Source organism: Hemitrygon akajei, unplaced genomic scaffold, assembly GCF_048418815.1.
Source record: "Hemitrygon akajei unplaced genomic scaffold, sHemAka1.3 Scf000109, whole genome shotgun sequence".
In the NCBI taxonomy this organism is placed as follows: domain Eukaryota; kingdom Metazoa; phylum Chordata; class Chondrichthyes; order Myliobatiformes; family Dasyatidae; genus Hemitrygon; species Hemitrygon akajei.
The window spans coordinates 176,263-200,738 of NW_027331995.1; positions in this window are offsets into that span (position 1 = coordinate 176,263).

Below are 24,476 nucleotides of genomic sequence, written 5' to 3' on the forward strand. Positions count from 1 at the left end.
GTGTAATATTTTCAAGGATCCCTCTCCAAATTGGAAATAGCGATTGGAAATAGAGTGTGGATCCTAATATCGCAGCGAGTACCCATGCGTGAGTACAATTTTCGATTACGTCGCCGATTAAACTGTCGCACAATATTGAGATAAACGAAGACGAGATCGGAAAGGTCCAGCATCGTTTGTCTGCGTTTGATCGGTCTCCGTCTCCCTCTCGGTGGCTGCCTCCAGTGTTAGATTCCAGAGTTTTGCATCTTGGCCCAGGTTGAAAGGCGCTGTTTGTGGATTGGAATAGCTTTTGGATGGCTGTGCACTTCGTGTCATGTGTGTTTCTGGTTGTTCTGTAGTAAATGCTATTGTGCATAATTTAGATCGGAGTACATTGGTTCTTCAGCCTGTAGTCAACGAATGATAATGGTTCAAGAACTCTGCAGTTTAATGTTTAATATTCTGTGCGTTAGTCAGTCGTTGTTGCCATTTGCGCAATTTGTTCTTTTTTTTGCGCTTTGGATGTTTGATGTTTTCTTTGAACAGGATTCATGGTGTTTATTTTTCGTGGCTGCCTGCAAGAAGACGAATCTCATGGTTGTATCTTGCATACATACTTTGATAATAAATGTACTTTCACCTTGTTTATGTCCACTTCGACAGAAGTTTATTTTTTAAAGGTTTCAAACTTCCATCAGGTGTGTTTTGTATTTTGCGCTAATCTATTCGAACATTCTGTCAGTCCTTCATTAAACAACTGCCCTGTCTGTGACTGTATTCTCAAACAGTCTGTCGCTCAGCGTGGCAAGGTTGCTATTTGGTTTTAATCGACCTCAACGTTTATTTAATTATTGTTGTCCAACACAGCATGTCCACAATGTCCATAGCATAGCAACAAATCAATAACAACAGAGCAGGGCCAGTTTCCTCAGTCCTCGGACACAAACAAACATGCGCACGCACCAGATACTTTACTTTATTGTTACCAAACAATTGATACTAGAGCGTACAATCATCACAGCGATATTTGATTCTGCGCTTCGCGTTCCCTGAAGTACAAATCGAAGTAAATATAATAAAAAAAATCAATTATAAATCATAATTAGAAAATAGAAAAGGGAGAGTAAGGTAGTGCAAGTCAGGTCCGGATATTTGGAAGGTATGGCCCAGATCCGGGTCAGGATCATGTTCAACAGTCCTATCACAGTTGGAAAGAAGCTGTTCCCAAATCTGTCCGTACAAATCTTCATGCTCCTGAACCTTCTTCTGGAGGGAAGAGGGACAAAACGTGTATTGGCTGGGTGGGTATTGTCCTTGATAATCCTGGCAGCACTGTTCCGACAGCGTGTGGTGTAAAGTGAGGAGTGGTGTAAATGACAGCAGCATTGAATATCATGTAAATTTAGATTGACCTTAAATGTGTTTAAAAATGTCTCTAACGTTTACGGTATACATTTCACACAGACAAACTTTAAACACACCAACCCAGCATTGCGAGAGAAGAAAAATGCTCTTTTCACACTTCAAACAAACAAGTCACCAACTGCATCGACGATTTGTTCAGTTTAATATCCGCACGAAATAACCAGAATCATTGAGAATTTGATGTCACCGCCGGCTGCAACCCTCCAGTTCACCTCTTCTCTCAAAATTATGAAGGGATCATTTTATCCGTAAATGCCAGGGAAATCTCTACCCATACGCTGCATCTTCCTCGTGAGTCCGCACTGTTTACATATCCACACACCGCCATTTGTTACTCAAGCAAGGAACAGATTGCGCATGAATTAAGATGAGAAATTTTCAGTTCAGGTGGGCTGTATGCCCAAGCGTCAATAAAAAAGAAAGAAAGAAAGAGAGAAACAATGGATGGAACGCTGGACGGAAAGTCGTCAGTGTGAAAAGCTGGAGACAAGTGTCCGCAGGCGGTAGGTGGATCGGGATAGAGGAGGCTGATAAGCAAGTAGTGCGCTGATGGTGGTCAGAGATTTGCTGCTTGTCCAGAAGGTGTTGTCCCCATGTTTTTTACCCTGTGATACTTCGACAGAATAGGGGCATCGGGTCTTCTCCGAATCTCTCCCGCGATCTGGTTTCTGCTATGTCCTTTTTTTGCGGTGAAATGGACGTTTATCTCTCTGGTTTGTTTTCTCTTACGGCAAGAAGGACACCCTGACGTAGTGAACACTGACAATCTGTCACTTTCATTCTCCGTCCTCTCCTCAGTACACCACACTGTGTGGTCTATATGGCCCTGCGTTGCTGTCCTGCTGCTCAATATAATCGTGGCTGATCTACCCCGGTGTCCTTAATTTCTCTGCTCTAGTTTCCAATAATTTTTCACACTCCATCTGCCCAAACACTATACTTGTGCAGTGTATACTTCTATGTTTCCCATACGCCAGTCTCGACAGCTCTCGTCTGTACGGTATTTCAGGTATCCGTGCAGTCAGTCACTAATACAATCTACCTTCACAGTTGTAAATGGCTGTCCCTTAAGGAAACTGAGTCCGCTCGTTCATTAGCCTCCCAACAGTGAAAAGGTATCTTCCTTTGCCGTTAACGTAGAGTAAGACCCGATAGTATTATTCTTCCGTACTACAGACGCCACCTGTTCGGACACTCCCAGAACATAGGACAGTACATCACATGAACTTCCGGCCCATGATATCGGTGCCTACCATGATGCCAAATACAACCAATCCGTGCAGTCCATCTGCTTCGATTCATGCACCTCTCGAAAAGCAACCGCATGCCGCTGTCACATCCGGTCTCATGCATTTGTCCAACTTTATTCTTTTAAACGTTTCCCCTCTCATCCAATGTCCGTGTCCTTGACAATTTGTCATTTCGAACACGAGAAATTTATTCTGGTGGCCGACAGTAATTTGCGTTCCTGATTTTGTAACCTTCAGTCAGGTCTCCGCTCCCGTCCAAGGGAAAGTAATCAGTTAATCTAAACCTTCATTTTACATCCCATTTGCCAGCACGCAGTGGTAGTCTTCACTGCTTCTAAACGTTTGCCAGATTCTACCCTTCCCGAACTACAGTAATTCCGAATGGCAGTCACCGACGGGGTGAATAAACGTTCTTCCTCCTGTGCTTCACAATAAACCAAAGCCCACTGCGCTCTGACACACCTGTTATTGGAACAGGTTGCTCCCACTTGAGCCCATTTATGCTTCTCATCATTTGAATTACACTGTTACGTCTGTTCAGATTGTTCGACGTCCCGGAAATGAACCCCTGCCTTTTCAAAGGCTCCTCATTTGTGAAATATTCCGTCCCACGTAATATTCACCCATGTCCCAATTATAAACATACATGTAGTGCAATCACATCTGTAGGGAACTGTGACCATCGGAACTACACATGATATAGTATCCGTGAAACGACTTACTGCATGTTTCATAACGCAGGCGACACATCTTCGCTACTTTCATAAGGTGGTTAATAATGCTAAGTAACCTTTTTTTGAATTATTCACCTTTATTTGAAGACTGCAGACATGGATAAATATTCAATAGGCTCGCTTTTTTCCTAGGTGGAAGAAGACTGAATGGTAACATGATCGGGACTTATTAATTCACAAGAGGCACAGTTAGGATAGACAGCTAAAGTGATTTTCCGGTAATAAAGGGAGCAGAGAAAGATTTTAAAAATATATGACAGAAGAAAAATCGCAGACTCGTCACTGAGTTTCTGTTTGGGTTCACTGATATACGTTCGGACAGATATAACAAAAATGGAATGCAATAGATGACTCTACCAGAAATGGAGGTGTGATGCTTCTGCAGTCAGACAGCCATAGGAAATATACAACATATGAATGAGGCCCAACCAAGTGTCATACATAGTCGAAAGCAACGGTCTTTAATATCACAGATTGTAAGGGCCAGTTTGTAATGCTCTCTCTCTTTCTCTCGATCTATCGATCTATCTATCTCTCTCTCCCTTCTCTCTCCACAAGTTTCTCTTTCATACAATTCTCCCTCTCTCCTGTACTCTCTCCTAGATTCTATTTACTGATTTTTCTCTCATAGTCTTCTCCTCCTTCTCTGTCTCCCTGGCTTTTCTCCCGCATTTATCTCCCCCGTCCTTCTCTCTTCAGACTCGCGGACACCTGTCTCTCCATATCCCCCGATCTGTTTCTTCTCCCTCCTGTCTTTTACAGTCTCTGTTCCCCCCCCCCACCCCGCACCCAGTTTCTCTCCAAATCCGGTTCCTTAGTCCAACACCTACCTCTGTCCCATATTCACGCTCCCTACCCAACCCCATACGCCTGCGCTCCTCCGGGCTCACTATCGGCCATTCTCTTTCTCCTGCATTCACTTTCTAGAACCTGAGGCTCTCTTTCTCAGGTCAAACTGACCCTTTCCTTCTCTTGCTCCCTGACCCGGTTTCACTCACTCTTTTCCTCGGTGTCTATTTTCCTCCGGGACCTCCCCCTCGCGGTTTCTCCCCACTCCAAATCTCTCTACTCCGGATCCTTCTCCTCATCGCGGTCGCACTTCTCATCCAAGAACCCATCACACTACTGGATCCTCCATATCCAACCAGCCCGCGTACTATCTACGGAGGGCTCCCTCCCTGTCTCATTCTCCACGCCAAATGCCAATTCTCACTCACTTTTGTCTTCCATTTTCTCTTTCAGATTGTTTCTCTCCCATCTCTTTCTTTCCAGTACCTTCCCCTCTCCACACACACTCTCTCTACCCTGTCTCCTCTCCGGTCCCATACTGTCTCCAGTTCCAGACCTACCTCTCCTCGAACGTCTCTCGGTGAACAATCTCTCTCGCCCTCTCTCTCCCTTCGTCCCCTTCTCTTTCTTTTGCTGTCTCTCTGCCCTCGTCTAACTTCTCTCCCATGTCTCTCACCCTCCATCTCTCTCCCACCGTATCTCTTACTTCATTTCTCTCCCCACCATCTGTCAACCCATCTCTTTTACCTCCGATCACTCCCCCACTGTCTCTGAAATTTTACCAGCTTTCACTTAAAAACTAAAATGATAATGAACATGCGATTGTACTGGAGTAAATGCAAAGGATACAGTTTGCTCGGATGGAATTTTTTTAGAAATCAGGAAACGACATTCCTTCCTTGAATCAGACTAGGAATTGGGGATTTCCATAGAAAACTGTGCAATTATGAATAGCATTCACGAGTTCTGTAGTGCGAACACATCTCAATAACAGATTTATATAATATCAAGGACATGTAAGGGTTACTGTAAGTTCCTGTAGATTATTTGACTTTCCTTTTCATTTCCTCGTTCTGCAAAAGGCTAAGGAAAAGAATGGAATTAATTTCTTGTGTTCAGGTGTTGAATATGATGAGCAGAAATATGATGATTCAGAATTTAAAACAAATACAAAAGCGAGAATGTTGGTGGAATGTTGAGGTCTGGGTGGTTGAAGAGTCTATTCCTGTGCGGTGTCTCTCTCGGCCTCTAAGCCTGGTTTATTCTCGCCGCTTCCACATTCTCATAAAACGGCCAGTTCTGTTGTGTGATGATAGGAAACACTAATACCTCGTCTGGGTGGAATTAGATATTGTGTTTATTAATTAGTTGAATTATTGACGACAGCGGATATTTCGCTGCGCTGATGAACTGCGCTCTGAACTTGGACTGAGTTACCCCGTAAATGAACGTGTTTGTGCAGCAACTTAATATCGGCAGCATGTATCCGGTGTGTTGAAATATGTATTCCGAATCGTTGTAATTATTTTGATCTAGCCCGGCAATCATGTAATAAAGGAATTCAGCAACAATCACCGACCACAGGATGATAAAACTTCCGGAGATGGTGAGAAGTCAGATCACAGACCTCCTCCTGCTCTCCATCTCCGGGTCACTGCATCTCTCCGTCTTGCTCTGACCCCTCAGCCCCTTACGGACACGACTATTCACTATAATGTGTCTGACCGTCAGAGCGTTAAACAGTAGTATTAAAACAAATGGCAGTAATGGCGTCATAACGGCGCAAAACGATCTATATCCCACCCACCCGGGTTCAGTATAGGAGCCCGGTTTTGGAATACCGTCCCAGGGTATATTGTCAATCAGTTTCGCAGGCTTACTTACGAAGTAGGACACATTTTTACAAAAGAGCAGAACACCGGTAGTTGTCAGAACCACAGCCGCAGTTTTCCCGTTGCAATATTTTGCTTTCAGCTTCTGGCAACAAATAGCGACAAACCGATCAAACGTGAAAGTGACAGTGAACCAGACAGACATTTCTGGGGCTGTTTCTTTCAGGAGAATGATCATACTGCATACTGGAGAGATGTCCAGGAAAGTCCCAGGAAAGTAGTAATAACTGACCCGCCACAGAATGATCTCAAAGATGATAGTTAGCAGATCCGCCGTCGCCATGGCCACCAGGTAGCGAGTGGTACAGATGGAGAGACCACACTTTCCGCGGGACAAGATCACAATCGCCACTAAACTCACTGGGAGAAAAAAAAAGAATGCGTGAATTACTTTCTCGCAACTAGCTGTGTCTCAAGGCTGAGATTAACTGGAAATTCAGAACAATCAAACTTTAAGTATACGGTAGTTCATTTCTGGAAGTTTAAGCAGTTTAAATTGGGCGTGACAGATGCCTCAGACGGGTTCATGCTTGGTGAAAGGGTACTGTACTCGGTACTGGAGGAGGAGTAACGTTTGGAAAGGAACATTTTCAATTGATCGTCGAGGGCACTTTGGAGAATTCAATTTAAATCTTCCAGCATTGGTTTGTTTGGTTTTTTTCCCCATGTGTAGTCTGGGCACTTTAGCAACTTTCTTAGCGATGTTGACTGCCGCGTTCTCGTTACCTATCTTCTGGCACTATCCCCATACGGCGAAGCCCTGCTCCCTCCGGCTCTGCCCATTCACAGAACGGAAATTTGAAGGCAAATTAATTTCCCCGGTTCGCATGTCTTTGTCTCCGCCTCGATTCCGCGTTTGTCCCGCGCCCACACGAGCCCCATTTGCCTCGCTTATTTTACATTCTGCAACTACTGTTGATCGGGGTTCTTTCACGGAATGTCAAAGTATCCGATCAGAAATTTCCAATTTTCACTTTTAATCGTTTTGTCTGACCCGCTGAATGTTTCAGGAATCTTGTGCGTTCTTGCTTATTCCACCCAACGTCCAAAGAAAAGATAATGTAGGTACTTGTAAACATCTGATTTTTTAGAGTTTGCTGCAAATTACTGCAGCATTATTCCAAATACTTCGACGTTCATGGGGCCAGAGCGGCGTTTTGCATGAGCCTTACCCCGTCTGACTCTAACGGGCACTGATGGGTTTCCTCCTACCCCATGGACACATGGAGCAAACCATTTAGCCTTGTGGTTGAGAGCAGTACCTGAGAGACTTCCAGATCTAAACGCGATAGTTATTTCGATACACTATAAAGAAGACCTTGGCAAGCATTACTGGGCCGAAAGGCCTGCTAATGTCAAAAACGCTCTAATATTCTCTTCAATATCACTGACGAGTCGATTCCGGTCATGAGTCCTCTTCAAATTTGCAGCAATATCTTAAAATCTGAATTTAAAGCCTGTCGCGTTATTGGTGCAACTCCAAGTAGCCCGTAAAGGTGACGAGTGCGCTGGATTATTGGTGTTTACTTTGACAAGCAACCTGGCATTAATAAATCACAATTGCCTGCCATGAGTCCATCTCCCCGATCTTCTACTCTTCATCACTTTCACCTGCCGGTATATTTTCAGCCAACTCGGTTTTGTCACGGCAAACACGAGGAAATCTGCAGATGCTGGAAATTCAAGTAAGACACACAAAATGCTGGTGGAGCGCAACAGGCCAGGCAGCATCTATCGGAAGAAGCACTGCCTACGTTTCGGGCCGTGACCCTTCGTCAGTAATAGATGCTGCCTGCTGCGTTCCACCGACATTTTGTGTGTTTTACCCCGTTTTATCACAATGTCGGCTCCACTCTCACTGATACATCAGCATCATAACACTGTCGGTAACTAAATGAGTCCAAATACCGTTCACCCACAAAAACAGTCGTTAGTTCGTCTCTCTTCTTACCAGGAACACCAATAACGGCAGTGATCAAGTAATATATCTTTCCCACAAGGTACAATGTTTCAAACATGCTGGATGAGATCCAGCCTGACTTCCAGCTGCCTATAATCCTGACGAAGAAACTCTGAGCTAATGAATCTCGACGGTCATTCATTTATACTCGACCCAGCATGCTGAATATCCAATACCTCACAAGGCTGACGTGTCTTCCAACAGGGGGGTAAAACATAACCATGATGTCACTGAAATATAATCCCAGTTGTGATGAGGAAGCTTGACAAGAAGTTGCAAAATCTCAAATAAGAAGAAATGACGATTTGAGAATTCAGTGAATGGTGTTACTAAATACTCTCAGGTTCACCGCTCGGTTTCAGGATTATTATTCTTGGTCTTGTCCATTCCGAGAATCCACAGACTTTGTAATCAGAGACCAATGAGATAACGCCATTCGGCTACTCTGTTTCATTCTGGGAATTGTCTCTGTTATAGATCTTGCAACAGAAATATAAAAACGAATATGTTATTTTCACGCTCCTGTAATTTGGTGAAGAGCCTTAAACTAATATCGCAGCCAGGGTTACGCAGATACTGAACGCATGCAAACCGTTAATCAGTTTCACTGCAACAACCACAAAATTCTGGACGAACTCAACAGGTCAGGCAACATCTTTGGAAGTGATTAATCTGTCGAACTCTTCGGCCGAGACCCTTCATCAAATTAATTAATTCTGTGTCGAGCATCTCAGCTCCATCGATTGAAGCGTCATTTCTCAGTAGCCAACCATCTCAGTTCCTAGTCCCATTCCCGGTCGGACTTGTCCGTGAATGGTCTTCCCGTGTGCCACGACGAGGCTACTCTCAGGCTGGATGAGCTACTCCTCAAATTCCGTCCAGGTGCCCTCCAATCTGATGGGAGGAACATTGATTTCTCCGACTTCCGATAATTTCCCCTTATTCGTTTCCCTACACTGTCATATTATCACTTCTCCTGACTTGCCTATGAACTTCAGGTACTGCACCTCCTCCTTCCCATTCTCCCAGGATCCACACTCCTCTCCTATCAGATTTCTTCTTCTGCGGACCCTTGCTTTTATTTCGCTTAACACCACCCAGCCTGTTATGTAAACCCTTCCCCACTCATGTGGCTTCACCTATCCGCCTCTAACTTTGACTGCTCCCCTCCCCCAAGGTACTTCTTCTAATATCTTCCTCGTTCCTTTTCACCCCCGACGAAGGGACCTGGCCCGGAGCGTCTTCTATTTATTCATTTCTGTAGATGCTGCCAGACCTGCGGAGAACGCCCAGTGTTTGTATGTGCATTCAAATGATACACATGTACTAGACCAGTGGCCGTCAATGTTAACACGGGTATGAAGCAATGTACTTCAATCACCGTGTACAGGACTCTCGGATTGGTGCAAATGCTTAATCCGACAGAGCATCTGCGTTCATTACACTTGTACCAATAAGGACTATAGTTCTGATCCCCATCGGTAATGTGTGTGATTACAGTGGAGCCGATGCTTTCACCATGAAGTTGCCAAACATAGAACTTTTCAGATAACAGCGGATAATTTGTCATTCTCTCATTGAAGTGAAGGAGGAAAAGGTGATTCGTGCATTAGTTTAAAAGTTATCAGTGGCATGCATTTGTTCAATATTGAAGCAAATTCTCCATGTCAGGCGCCTCAAGTGTGAAGGGAATAGGCTTTATGGATGTGTAACTTTTAGAGTCAATTACCGTAAGGTGCTGACGTTCTTCGTTTCTTTTTGATATAACGAATTCATGCAACGATTTAGTTGCAAACCTGTCGACCCCAACCGACGCACCTCAGTGTGCACAGAAATGTCTGCATTTATTAGAGTGAACAAGATAACACACGCGAGTTCCCATGGACAAACATACACTCTTGCACCATTCCTGGTTTCTCCGCCCCGACGACTTAGCCAACTTGATGCTTTCCAAAAGCCCCAGCATATCCTCCTGGTTAATATTTACATTCTCAAGCTTTTCAGTCTGCTGCACGTCATCACTACAATCACCAAGATGCTCTTCCACAGTGAATACTGAAGTAAATTATTCATTACGTACCTCTGCTATTTCTTCCGGTTCCGTACATACTTTCCCACTGTCACACTTGATAAGTCCTATACTTTCACATCTAATCCTCTTGCTATTCACATACTTGTAAAATGCCTTAGTGGTTCCCTTAATCCTGCCCGCCAAGGCCTTCTCATGGACCCTTCTGTCTCTCCTAATTTCCTTCTTAAGCTCCTTCCTTTTAACCTTATAATCTTCTAGATCTCTATGATTGCTAAGCTCTCTGAACTTTTCTTCAGCTTTTCTTTTCTTCTTGACTAGATTTACTACGGTTTTTGTACACCACGGTTCCTGTACCCTACCATTACTACCCTGTCTCATTGGAACGTACCTCTGCAGAATTCCACTCAAATATCCCCTGAACATTTGACACATTCCTTCCGTACCTTTCCCTGAAAATATCTGTTCCTAATTTCAGCTTCCACGTTCCTGCCTGAGTCTCATAATTCCCCTTACTCTAATAAAATGCTTTTCTAACTTATCAATTCGCATCTCTTTCCAAGCTATTGTAAAGGAGATAGAATAGCTCACGACCAGAATTTGTAAAAGTTTCTTCCCCCAAGCCATCAGACTCATCAATACTCAGAGTCTGGACTGACACCAACTTACTGCCCGCTACTGTCCCTATTGTCTTGTTTATTATTCATTGTAGTGCCTGCACAGTTTTGTGCACTTTATGCAGTCCTGGGTAGGTCTGTAGTCTAGTGTAGTATTTTGTGTTGTTTTACGTAGCTCTGTGTAGTTTTTGTATTGTTTCATGTAGCACCATGGTCCTGAAAACTTTGTCCCGTTTTTAACTATGTAGTGTACCAGCAGTTATGGTCGAAATGACAATAAAAACAGACTTGACTTGAGTTATGATCACTATCTCCAAAACGCTCTCCCACTGAGAGATCTGACAGCTGACCAGGTTGATTTCCCAATACCAAATCAAGTACATTCTCTCCTCTTATAGGCTGATATACATATTGTGTCAAAAAATCTTCCTGAACACACCTTACAAACTCCACCCCATCTACTCCCCTTGCTCTGGGGATAAGCCAATCGATATTTGGGAAATTAAAATCTCCCACCACGACAACTCTTATTATTACAAATTTCCAGGATCTATTTCCCTATCTGCTTCTCGATATCCCTGTTACTATTTGGCGGACTATACAAGGACACCCAGCAGAGTTATTGACCCCTTCCTTTTACTAACCTCCATCCACAGAGACTCAATAGACAATTCCTTCATGACGTCCACCTTGTCTGCAGCCGTGACACTATTTCTTCTCAGCAGTGCCACGCCTCCACCTCTATTGCCTTCCTCCCTGTCCTTTCTCAAACATCTAAAACCCTGCACTTGAAGTAATCAATCCTGCCCCTGAACCATCTAAGTCACTATTATCTCCACAACATCTTAGCTCCAAGTACTGATCCACGCTCTAAGCTCATCTGCTTTGTTCACACAGGCACATCTCAAACCGTCGATCTGAGCGCGTCCCTTTTCTATCACCTGTCTATCCTCCCTCACACACTGTCTCCAAGTTTTCTCTACTTGCGAGCCATCTGCCTCTTCCGCAGTCTCTTCAGTTCGGTTCCCACCTACCAACAATTCTATTTTAAACTCTCTGCAGTAGCCTTATCAAACCGCCCTGCCAGGATACAGGTCCTCCTGGGATTCAAGTTCAACCGGTCCTTTTTATACAGATCACATCTGCCGCAAAAGAGGTCCTAATGATCCTGAAATGTAAATCCCTGCCCCCTGCTCCAATCAGTCAGCCACGCATCTATCCTCCACCTCATTCTATTACTATTATCACTGTCGCGTAGTACAGGCTGTAATCCCGAGATTACTACCTTTGCGATCCTGCTTCTCAACTTCCTTCCTGTCGTCTGTTTTTAGGAGCTCTTCCCTTTTCCTTTATGTCATTGGTACCAATATGTACCACGACCTCTGGCTATTTTCCCTCCCACTGCTGGATATCTTGGACGAGAACTGAAACATCCCGGACCCTGGCACCTGTGTGTCTAGAAGTCTACTACTCAAGTTTATCTCCTGCGTCCACAGAATCGCCTGTCTGACTTGCTAACTATAGTCCAGTATTACAACTGCCATTCCCTTCCTTTCCCTACACTTCTAAGCAACAGGGCCAAACTCTGTGCTAGAGACACTACCACTGTTACTTCCCCTGGGTAGGCTGTCTCCTCCAGCAGTACTCAGACAGGAGTAATTATTGTAAAGCGGGACAGCCACAGTGGTACTCCCTAGTACCTGACACTACCCCTTCCCTCTCATGACTAATAACCACTTGTCTGTCTCCTGTGGCCCAGTGTGACCACCTGCCTATAACTCTTTCTGTCACCTCCACGGTCTCCCTAACCAGAAGAAGTTCATCGAGCTGCATCGGCCTCTTAAGGAGGTGCAGCTCGATACATTGTGTGCAGTTATGGCCGTCCGGGAGGCTGGGAGACTCCAGGACTTCCCACATCTGACACCGAGCACAGAACACCGGCTTCACACACTTATTTCCTTTCCGCAATTAACACAGGTAAAACTACCTCACCTCGTCCCGTTACCGCGTAAGCCATTTAACCCGAAGCCCTATCACTCTTCTCTCTATCTCTGCTGCCCGCTGGATATGACGGTCTTCTTTTTAAACCTGACGTCAGGGGGAAGTTTCTTTTTCACGCTGAGAATGATGTGAGCGTGGAATGCTCTGCCGGCCGCAGTGGTGGAAGCGGGTGCAATAGGGTATTTTAAGAGCCTCTTAGATAGGTACATAGAGCTGAGAATAATAGAGGGCTATGCGCTACGGAAATTCCAGACAGTTTCTAGAGTAGACTACCTGGTCGGCACAACATTGTGGGCCGAAGAGCATGTAACCTGCTGCTGATTTCTATCTTCTAAATTCTATGTTCTGGTAAAGTGTATTCTAAGAGAATGCCATGATTTGCCATTGTCTTTCCTAAATATTATTGCACTTACTGGCTTTTAGCGGATTTGCTAACACTACTGACGTAACTTCTTTATCACTAAGACAATTTGACCAGTGAATCTCCTGAAATGACTTGTTTGCGAATTATAACTATTAACGTTACCTGACTGTAGAGATGTGGCTAATGAATGCATACGGTTGTCATCTCGGGCTTCTGGAACATGAAAGATGAAATTAAGTAAAGAGAAAACCTTCATTCCTGATTGTGGAGAAATTTACGGTAGTTCATAGTGAGGATATACAAAAGCTATTGAGAATATGACAAGCTAATTTTCCCGGATGAATTTAAACAGGGATGACCCTACACAAAATTGATTATCAAAGTCAATTTATGATCAAAGTACCTATTAGTTAGTATATCTGTAGAACGCTTTCCGGCGGATATATTCAGTAAATACAGTAACCATAGTAGAAACAATGAAAGACGACACCAACTGCGGTGCACATCCAGTGTGCAGAAGAAAATAAACTGGAATTACAAAAACAAACAAAGAAACAAATAAGATAATAAAATTCCAAGAGAAACTATACAACACTTTCCATCAGTCTGCAACAGTTTAATTCAATCTGAATTACACAGGCAAAATAAAGTGGTACAGAACAGTCACCAAAATCCACTCAGAATGATATGTTACATTGCAAAAAGACAATCCTGCTCCAGTTTTATAATCACAGCCTTACAAGTATATTGCAACTGATCCATTATTACATATAGGGTAATACATGATAAACGTCTGGATATAATATTACAGGAATCTAAGCAAAAGAATAACTATATTTAATGAATATATCGATTCGAATACAGAAGATCAGAAATGAAAAAGGAGAAAAACTAGAAATATGCTGAAATAAAAGAGGAAATTCAAAGTCTATGGTACACGAACAGTGTATACATTTTTCCGATTTTAATATCTACAACTGGTTCCATCCGAATGTCACTACACAATAACAGTAAACAATTCGTTCTGCGACAACATCTGTGTAAATTTCCTGAAAGCCACAATACTAAACACCACTGGAATAGTCCGCAAGTTCCTGGCGATTGAGAAAGAGTGTGCTTGTCAATCTCGACAGCTCAGGCTTTACAGATTTAGCTGAGAAACAGTAAATAAATAATAATAAATATGCGATTGTACCGGAGTGAATGCAGAGGAGATTCCACATGCAGTTTCCGCGGATGGAAATTTATTAGAAATCAGGAGGCGAGATGACATTCTTTCCCAGAAGGAGATAACGCACTGAGGTTCTCCATAGAAATTTGCAAAGACTATTATCAGAATTCCCGAGGTCTGCAGTGTTAAATGCTTCTCCATAGCCGGACTACCCAAAGCGTAGGACTTGCGCAAGGTTTACTGCAGGTTTCGGTAGACTTCATTTCCTTCTTCTGCAAAATGACTGAAGTGACGACTGAGTTGCATTTCTGCCGATTTGGTCTCGAATGTCCTCAGATCCTGAGCCGCTGTGTTGTTATCGAAAGGGATGTGGCGGTGACGAGAACGGGAACTTGGGGTAAAAAAAAAAGTAGGAGATGGATGTTTCGGACCGCGGGAGCCCATTTGGTCCGCTGCACTCTCAGTGTTCATACGTTAGGGAAACCCAAGGCAGCTTCTGTGATCGGCATGAGGAACACTTGTGCTGAGTCCACGCCGGTTGGAGTGTACCCGTAACGAATGGCTAAGTAAACGCTGCTTTGATTAGTCTGAATCAATACCCAAGCTGCGTTTGCCTTCAACACACCATCATTCCCTGCTTTTGAATGTGGCACCGCTGGCTCTTTTCCCAGTTCCGACGGTGAGTATTGAGATAGTAAGACAAGTAACTGGTTGGTAGTTACAGCATTGAGGCTGGAGATTAGAATCACGGAAATAATAGTATAATTGTAGAGTGTATTTGGAGACGAAAAGCGGCAGGTAATTAATGGCTTACATTTACGATACTGTAAGCTCTGCTCAATTCATAAATCCTCTGAGAAATATATAATATTGTTGGACAAGGCTTATGAAGATTGTTAATCTGGTGCAATGTTAATCAAATGCTTCTTTAATAAACACACTTCTCGGATGACAAGAACACTTTTCGAGGCGGGAACCTTTGCAAATGAACTAAGAAAGAAGCGGGTTTGTTCTGCAGAGTTACGTGTTCCTATTAATCCTGAGCATAAAGAAAATAAATCGAGTTGTATGGATATTCCACGTTGCGATTCGTCAGTTACAGAAAGGAGGAAATGCATTGCAATCCGAAATTGATGCGGAAACGGCAAAATGTCGACCAATGCGCATCTAGGCGTGAAAACGAACAACAATGTATTTTGTACCGTCTTGCACGTTTATATACTGCATCTGGGAGGTAAATGGGTAAATACATGTTTGGATGTATGGTGTTGGTGTGAAATAGACATCGCTAGCCTCAGGGGTGATCTACGTGAAGAGAATGATGGTAGTGTTAAATGAATATATCGCAACTACATTTATTCGTGGGACTGACATAGGTTCTGAGTCATCGCATGGGACTGTTATATCTGAGGCATACCAACATTATAATGGATGAAATGTTGAAGATCTTCATGAATATCCTCGGACCCTAGCCATCTGTATCCCGGGATATTATAGGAAACAAGATCAGAGATCATTGTGACTTCTGCAGAGAACTTCGTGCCCCCCTTATCAAAAGTTAGTGTTTCGAAAGTCCGAGAGATATCTAAAGATGTGCCATTACATAAAGGAAGCAGAGTTACGCCAGGGTAGATGAGTCTTTCAACGGTGGGGAGTCAGCTATTGGATGGGATTCAGCTGGGCGGGATTTGCCCGCAGATACAATTAATGTCGCCGGCAGAGCAGTCACTTTGAAATCGTGGGGAAATAAGTGACATGTGGAATACAGCGTATGAAGGTGTCGAGGAAGCATTTTGGAACGAAGGACTTATGTGTAGCAAGTTTTAACCGAGGAGAAAAGTCGGAAATAAGAGATGCATGTGGAGTTATGTCCTTGTTCCTGATTTCCTGATGGCTACCTCGCAGGTTATTTTGGCATTAACGGGGACAAATGCAGTGCTGGAATTTATTTCAAGCAGATTCTAATTTGATGACAAAGAAATTGTTGAGGCATTGGATGCAGTGAGGAAACGAAGTTTTTATAGTTCTAAGTGTTTCTGGGCGAAGGAAAGAGATTGGGGTTGAGGAAGATTTACCCAAGAAGGAAACGTGGAAGACCTCGATGGAAAATATAGCCCAATTCTGCTTCTACGCCCAGTGCTGTAATGGTCCTTACTGTGCAATTTGACCGTCTGAATTAACCATTCACCCTTCGCTAAAATCCTTTCTCAAGTGCCTATTGACAGATTCTACATTGAAATTCTGTGCGACTTCCGAAAAACACTCAAGGAAATGAGTAATAAATGCTCCTTCCTCACATTTTCATGCAAGAAAACTTCAGAAATAAACTTTTTGCAGATGATAGTTGTGGCATGTTGAGCTATTCCCTGTGCAGATGAATACATCACAAAGTTGATACAAACTCACTCGATGCAGGTAAACTCACAGTTGAAGTTAAGGTGTCTGTATACGAGGATGCTGACTGCTTATAGCGAGTTGGCGGACGTGCCGAAGATGTACACAATAATCTGAATCCCTTTGCAGCGCTGTTTCCTCACTATGAATATGGACCAGGTCCGATCTGATCTGCGGCGCGTTCCGTATAAATTCCGCCTCGGTCTCCTTGTGACGCCAATATTTCTGTCAGGTGCTCTGCTTCCTCTCCGTCGCCGCGAAGCAATAGCTTTGTAGGTCATTTGACCGATGAGCATTAGGATGGGGTTCAGGATTTATCGTCAAAAAGGGGTGTGGCGGCGACAGAAGGGACATTTAGTGAAAACAAGTAAAAGGTAGCGGGGGTTTAATATTTGCTAAGGGGGGGGGGGGCGTCGCGGGCTGCGGGTGCCGAAGGGTCTGTTCGTGTGCTCTGTCTCGCCCGGGCTCTAAACAGGCTTGATTCACCCCCACCCCTGCCACGTTCTCCGAGGACCGCCAGTTCTGCGGTGTCAAGGTGGAAAACACTGCGACCGCCTCTAAAAACAACTTAAATGTTTTATTTATGAATTAGTTGAATAATTGACGAGAGCGGATATTTCGCCGCGCTGATGAACTGCTCTCTGAACTTGGACTGAGTTACCCCATAAATAAAGGTGTTTGTACAACAACTTAATATCACCAGCATGTATCCGGATTGTTGAAATATGTATTCCGAATCGTTGTAATTATTCTGATCCAATCCAGCAATTGTGTTATAAAGAAACTCGGCAACATTCACCGCCCACAGGGTGATGAAGCTTCCGGAGATGGTGAGAAGTAAGATCACAGACCTCCTCCTGCTCTCCTGCTGTTCTCCGCCTTATCATTACCCCGCAGCTCCTTACGGACCCGACTAGTCACTATAATATGTCTGACTGTCAGAACATTTAACAGTAGTATTAAGACGAATGGGAGTAATGGTGTTAGAACGGTGGAAACCCATCTATATCCCACCCATCCGGGATACGTATAGTAGCCCGGCTTTGGAATGCAGTCCCAGGGTATATTGCCAATCAGTTTCACAGGACTATACACAAAGAAGTTGGGCACATTTTTAAAACAGAGCAGAACGCCGGTGGTTGTCAGAAGCACAGTCGCTGTTTTCCCGGTGCAATACTTTGTTTTCAGATTCAGACAACAGATGGTGACAAACCGATCAAACGTGAAAGCGACAGTGATCCAGACAGAACAGTCTGTGGCTGTTTCTCCCAGGGAAGAGATGACACTGCGCACCGGGGTGATGTCCAGGAACGATCCGGGGAAGTAATAATAACTGACCCGCCACAGCAGGACCTCAAAGATGATGGTTTGTAGATCCGCTGTTGCCATGGCCACCAGGTAGCGAGTGGTGCAGGTGGAGAGGCCACATTTTCCTCCGGACAGGATCACAATCGCCACTAAATTCACTGGGGGAATAAAGGAAAGAATGAGTGAATTAGTGTCTCACCTCTCCTTTGGTCTCGGGGCGGACATAAGTCTGAAATTGTGAACGACAGGACTTTTCTCAACGTTCAATTATTGGATGATTAAAAGTGTAAAGTGGGAGTCACAAATTGCTTCAAGCGAGTGCATGCTGGTTGAAAGGGTACGGTACTCGTTACCGGCGGAGGGGCACTGTTTGTGGGAAGAGGCGTTGTAAACGGATAAACTAGGGCGCTCTTGGAAAATAAATATAACTCCACCACCATCAAGTTTGCGACTGATGTGTAACGCCCGGATGCCTCGTCAATTTCCACCACATCCCCGTCACCTATGTTCTGACAATCTCCATTCAGCTCAGACGCGCTTCCTCCGTTTCGGTTCATTTCCAAAAAAAAATCAATGATGAAAGAAAATTTGTTTCTCCCGTTTTGACGTCCTGACAAAGGGTCTCGGCCCGAAACGTCGACAGTGCTTCTCCTATAGATGCTGCCTGGCCTGCTGTGTTCCACCAGCACTTGCGTGTGTTGCTTGTTCTCTCGTTTTGCATGTCTTAGTCTCACTTCATTGATATTCTGCTGCTATACTTTTTCCTATATAAATAAACCCTATGTCAATAAATCCTATCTGAAAGTTTCATTTTTTGCTTTTAAATATATTGGCTCGCCCGTGGAATTTTCCGAATTTTTGCACTTTAGTATTTAATCCATTCAATTTGCAAAGGAAAGACAACATAAGTGGTTCAAATATCGGCCTCTTTCAGGAATTCTTCCAAATTATTACAGCACTATTACTAACACTTGAATGCTCATTGTTCCAGAGCGGAATATCGCATGATCCTTACCCTGCCTGACATCAAACTGCGCTGGGTTGGCTCTTAACTGCCTTTTCATTTCACAGACAAAAGGGCGTTGAAGCAAACCTTGTTACACTAAAACGCACACAGACCAGTTTCCAATTTTCGAAACTCCCAGTGGTTTGGTGTCTAACTCAGAAGTAATGTGTACCGCGATACCCTGACCGTCAAATTGTATTCGTTTCCGCATTTCCCTCAAAGTTGCAGCAGTTTCTTAAAATACAGAGCAACATCTTTAAGTTTATATCAAAACATATTGCGCCATTGATTCGGATAAAGAGGCCAGTAAAGGTGTGGAGCATAGGGAATGACGGGAGTTTACTTTGAAAGCGGCTTTGCATTATTAAATCAGAACTGTCTGCTATGAATTTACAGAATTAAACCACATCGCTGATCATCCATACTGCATCTTTTACAACGGCCGGTTTACTTTCAGCCGAGGCCACGGTTTAAACTGCAAGGGAACGTTCGAACGAAGGCAGAATTTCTTCCCAAAGCATGTACCGCACTCGCTGATACACCGGCATCACAACGCTATCGGTCATCAAAGACCGCGCACACAGAACCGCAAAAGTTAGCTCGCTTCTGATCTTACCAAGAACACTGATGACGGCGATGATCAAGTAATATATCTTTCTCACACGGTAAATTGTTTCAAACATGCTGAGTGAGATTCAACCTGTCTTCCAGCTGCCCACGATCTCGCTGAAGAAATTCTGAGCTGATAAATCTCCACAGTCATTCATTTATACTCGCTGCCGCACGCTGAATATTCAATACTACACAAGGCTGACTTGTCTTCCAGCAGCTGGGATAAGAATAAACATGATGTAATTCAAGTAAAATCCCAAGTGTGATGAGGTATGGATAGCCTAACACGAAATTGCAAAATTTCAAAGACGAAGGAATGACGATTTACGAATTCAGTGAATACCGCTGTGAACCACTCCCCGGCTCACCCCGGGTTTCATGCTGTCGGAACACTTCCTCCTATTCTGCCACGATGACGCCCTCTCAGGCTGGAGGTCTAACACCTTATATTCCGTTCGGGTAATCTCCAATCTTACTGCATGAAGATGGATATCTCCGTCCTCCAGTATTTCCACTCCACTTTCCCTCTTCTTCATTTCCCCGCTCTGGCTTCCTATGCTTCTCTCCTGCTGCCCATCACCTACTGCGGCTCCAAAATTCCCTTCCCTTTTTCTCACGATCCACTCTCCGCCCCGATCAGATTCCTTCTCCAGGCCTTTCCCTTTTCCATATCACATTCCAACACTTATTCCGTGCCCCAACCTTCACCATCGAGTTTCACCTTCTAGAATCACCTACCACCTTCAAGGTTGTCCTCCCCCCCGATCCCTAAACCTCCTTATACAGGCATGTTCTACCTTTTCCCAAGGCTGTTGAAGGGTCCCGGCGCGAAACATCAACAGTTTATTTATTTCAACACATGCTTCCTGACCGACTGTGTTCTGCCTGCATTTTGTATGTGCGTCAGATTGAGATAGTGCCTCACAGCAAACCAGCCCCATCAAAGTTCGCACTGGGATGAAGCAAAGTAATACAATCGTCCTAGGCATGACTCGCGAATTGGTGTAATTGCATAAACCGACAGAGCATCTGTCTTCATTACCTTTCTACCAACAATGGCCATTGGTAGAATTGTTGATAGTGAGGTTGCCTTTACGCATTTGACAATCTGAACTGCATTTTCACTGTAATTAAGACACAACATTGTAGATTCCGGGTTTATTTTTTCCCTGACATGCACAGTGATGTACGTATGCGCTGAACCGAATAGTCACAGGAAGACCCTTTTGTGATGTCGAGATACTCAGTGCAGAAATACGAGAATGGGTCGTTAGTTATGCGATCAAATTGCTTAGTTTGTCAGATGATCAGTGAAGGGCAAGTCGGAATCAATACTGAGGCACGTGATGAATAACTTCCATGGATGTAGCAGAGAGAAGGAGAACCGATGTAAAAGAAAGAAAGAGGGCGAAGAAACGGACGGGTTATAACAGGAGCAGACGGAGTAGCTATTATCATGTAAACTGCAAGAACGTCCAAAGAAGCACAGGGCCTCTGTAGTTTTAGTCCAGAGCAGTCCCAGGAGATTTCCCAAGTATGTGTAGTGCCAGACGACTTCCACATCTATTGCCTGATGGAGATGGGAATGCAGGGCGTCTTCACCTTCCTCAACTCCAACACCAACTCTTTCGTGTTAGTGCTGTTGAGCAGCAGGTGATTCAGCACACAGCACCACTCCTCCGTACTCACCCTCTTACCCCGTCTGATACAGCCCACAGCGGATGAATCTGTGGGTGGCAGGACTCCGAGTTGCATGAGGAAGTCCGAGGTATTTGGTGAAGAGGAATGGGAACTGGACAGTCCACTGAGGTGCCTGTGTGTTTTAAAGCAGCTCTGTAATCTCACATTCTGTGGCCAACAGAACATGTGGTCAGTAATAGGGGACACTAGTAGAGTATCTACCTGCATTTCCGTGAGCTTACACCCTAGTAAAGCAGGCGTTATTGGGTAAAAGCACGGAGAAATAAAATAACATGACTCGCACATTGCTGCCTTTATCGTTCAGATGGGTGAACATCCATCCAAGCAGAAAAAATAATAGACAATAGACAATAGGTGCAGGAGTAGGCCATCCGGCCCTTCTAGCCAGCACCACCATTCACTGTGATCATGGCTGATCATTTACAATCAGTATCCCGTTCCTGCCCTCTCCCCATATCCCTTGATCCCACTATCTGTAAGAACTCTATCTAACTCTCTCTTGAAAGCATCCAGAGACTTGGCCTCCACTGCCATCTGGGGGAGAGCATTCCACATATCCACCACTCTCTGGGTGAAAAAGTTTTTCCGCATCTCTGTTCTAAATGGCCTACCCCTTATTCTTAAACTGTGGCCTCTAGTTCTGGACTCACCCATCAGCGGGAACATGCTTCCTGCCTCCAGTGTGCTCAATCCCTTAATAATCTTATATATTTCAATCAGAATTCCTCTCATTCTTCTAAATTCCAGTGTATACAAGCCCAGTCGCTCCAATCTTTTAACATATGACAGTCCCGCCATTCCGGGAATTAACCTTGTGAACCTACGCTGCACTTGCTCAACAGCAAGAATGTCCTTCCTCAAATTTGGAGACCAAAACTGCACACAATACTCCAGGTGGGGTCTCACCAGGGCCCTGTACAGCTGCGGAAGGACCTCTTTACTCCTATACTCAACTCCCCTTATTATGAAGGTCAACAAGCCATTACCTTTCTTTATTGCCTGCCGTACCTGCATGCTTGCTTTCATTGACTGATACACAAGAGCACCTAGAACTTGTACTTCCCCTTTTCCTAACTTGACTCCATTTAGATAGTAATCTGTCTTCCTGTTCTTTCCACCAAAGTGAATAACCTCACACTTATCCACATTAAACTGCATCTGCCATACATTTGTCCACTCACCGAGCGTGTCCAAGTCACCCTACATGCTCATAACATCCTCCTGACAATTCACAATGCCACCCAGCTTTGTGTCATCGGCAAATTTGCTAATGTTACTTTTAATCCCTTCATCTAAATCATTAATGTATATTGTAAACAGCTGCGGTCCTAGCACCGAACCTTGCAGTAGCCCACTGGTTATAGCCCGCCATTCCGAAAGGGACCCGTTAATCGCTTCTCTTTGCTTCCTGTCAGCCAGTCAATTTTCAATCTATGTCAGTACTCTGCCCCCAATACCATGTGCCTTAATTTTGCCCACCAACTCCTATGTGGGACTTTATCAAAGGCTTTCTGAAAGTCCAGGTACACTACATCCACTGGCTCTCCCTTGTCAATTTGCATACATTCTCAAAAAGCTCCAGAAGATTAGTCAAGCATTATTTTCCCTTCGTAAATCCATGCTGACTTGGACTGATTCTTCTACTGCTATCCAAATGTGTTGTAATTTCCTCTTTTATAATTGACTCCAGCACCTTTCCCACCACTGACGTCAGGTTAACCGGTCTATAATTCCCTCTCCATCCCTTCTTGAAAAGTGGGACAACATTAGCCACCCTCTAATCAGCAGGAACTGTTCCTGAATTTATAGAACATTGAAAAATGATTAACAATGTGTCCACGATTTCTAGAGCCCCCTCGTTAAGTACCTTGGGATGCAGACCATCAGGTCCCGGGGACTTATCAGCCTTCAGACTCAACAGTCTATCCAACACCGCTTCTTGCCTAATATAAATTTCCTTCAGTTCATACATTACCCTAGTTCCTTTGGCCACTATTGCATCTGCAAGATTGTTTGTGTCTTCCCTAGTGAAGACAGATCCAAAGTACCTGCTCAACTCATCTGCCATTTCCTTGTTCCCCATAATAAATTCACCCATTTCTGTCTTCAATTGCCCAATATTGGTCTTAACTTTTTTTTTGTTATTCACATATATAAAGAAGCTTTTACTATCCTCCTTTATATTCTTGGCTAGTTTACCTTCGTACCTCAGTTTTTCTTGGCGTATTGCCTTTTTTGTCATCTTCCATTGCTCTTTAAAAGCTTCCCAGTCCTCCGGTTTCCCGCTCATCTTTGCTATGTTATACTTCTTCTCTTTTATTTTTATACTGTCCTTTACTTCCCTCGTCAGCCGCGGCCCCCTTTTATTCCCCTTAGGATCTTTCTTCCTCTTTGGAATGAACCGATCCTGAGCCTTCTGCATTATTCCCAGAAATACCTGCCACTGTTGTTCCACTGGCTTCGCTGCTAGGGTATTGTTCCATTGAACTTTTGCCAGCTCCTCCATCATAGCTCCATAGTTCCCTTTGTTCAACTGTAATACTGACACATCCGATTTTCCCTTCTCTTCCTCAAATTGTAGGTTAAAACATGTCATATGATGGTCACTACCTCCCAAAGGCTCCTTTACCTCGAGGTCTCTGATCAAATCCGGTTCATTGCACAACACTAAATCTAGAATTGCCTTTTCCCTGGTAGGCTCCAGTACAAGCTGTTCTAAGAATCCATCTCGGAGGCACTCCACAAACTCCCGTTCTTGGGTCCAGTACCATCCTGATTCTCCCAATCTACCTGCATTTTGAAATCCCCCATGACAACTGTATCATTACCTTTGCGACATGCCAATTTTAACTCTTCATTCAACTTACACTCTACATCCAGACTACAGTTTGGGGACCTGTAGATAACTCCCATTAGGGGAATATCTACCCTTAGAATTTCTCAGTTCTATCCATACTGACTCTACATCGCCTGATTCTATGTTCCCCTTCGCAATGGACTAAATACAATTCCTCACTAACAAAGCCTCCCCACCCCCTCTGCCCGTCAGTCTGTCCTTTCGATAAGAGGTATATCCTTGAATCTTCATTTCCCAGGCCCTGTCCGCTTAAAGCCATGTCTTTGTTATTCGCACAACATCGTACTTGCCAATTTCCTACTGAGCCTCAAGATCATCTATTTTATTCCTTATACTTCGTGCTTTCAATATATAATACTTTTAATTCGTTAGTCCCCTCACCTT